Source organism: Triticum aestivum, unplaced genomic scaffold (assembly GCF_018294505.1).
Source record: "Triticum aestivum cultivar Chinese Spring unplaced genomic scaffold, IWGSC CS RefSeq v2.1 scaffold194742, whole genome shotgun sequence".
Taxonomy (NCBI): domain Eukaryota; kingdom Viridiplantae; phylum Streptophyta; class Magnoliopsida; order Poales; family Poaceae; genus Triticum; species Triticum aestivum.
Window position 1 is genome coordinate 1 of NW_025309384.1, and position 663 is coordinate 663.

Here is a 663-nt window from a genome sequence, read left to right on the forward strand (position 1 = left end):
CTTTGGCCGCTCCCGCTCAACTACGGAGACGAGTTTTACCACGGTTCAACTGCACCAGTGCCTATTTACCATGGTTTCGACCCCTTTCAGAACACGCTTGCCGCCGCTAGACGCGTGAATAATGAGCAGCGAGCTAAAACTTACCGTAAACGTGCAAAATAATAGAACGTGCTAAACGTACGTCGCGCTCGTGCGTTTTGTTTTGCACGCGGTGCAAAAAAATTAAAAAGGGAATGCAACACGAGGACTTCCCAGGAGGTCACCCATCCTAGTACTACTCTCGCCCAAGCACGCTTAACTTCGGAGTTCTGATGGGATCCGGTGCTTTAGTGCTGGTATGATCGCATCCCACATGTTACTCCCGTCTTCGTCCCTTATGCTTGCCCCTCTCAGCTCCACTACACACACGATTGCACATTCCTTTGGCCGCTCCCGCTCAACTACGGAGACGAGTTTTACCACGGTTCAACTGCACCAGTGCCTATTTACCATGGTTTCGACCCCTTTCAGAACACGCTTGCCGCCGCTAGACGCGTGAATAATGAGCAGCGAGCTAAAACTTACCGTAAACGTGCAAAATAATAGAACGTGCTAAACGTACGTCGCGCTCGTGCGTTTTGTTTTGCACGCGGTGCAAAAAAATTAAAAAGGGAATGCAACACG

General features: G+C 50.1%; 1 non-coding gene across 1 annotated transcript; it reads right to left on the bottom strand.

Annotated features, from left to right (window-relative positions):
• Positions 1 to 230: 230 nt before the first annotated feature.
• LOC123179639 (5S ribosomal RNA) lies at positions 231 to 349 on the bottom strand. The gene has a single exon (XR_006490518.1). It is a non-coding gene; the product is annotated as a 5S ribosomal RNA (ribosomal RNA).
• Positions 350 to 663: the final 314 nt, after the last annotated feature.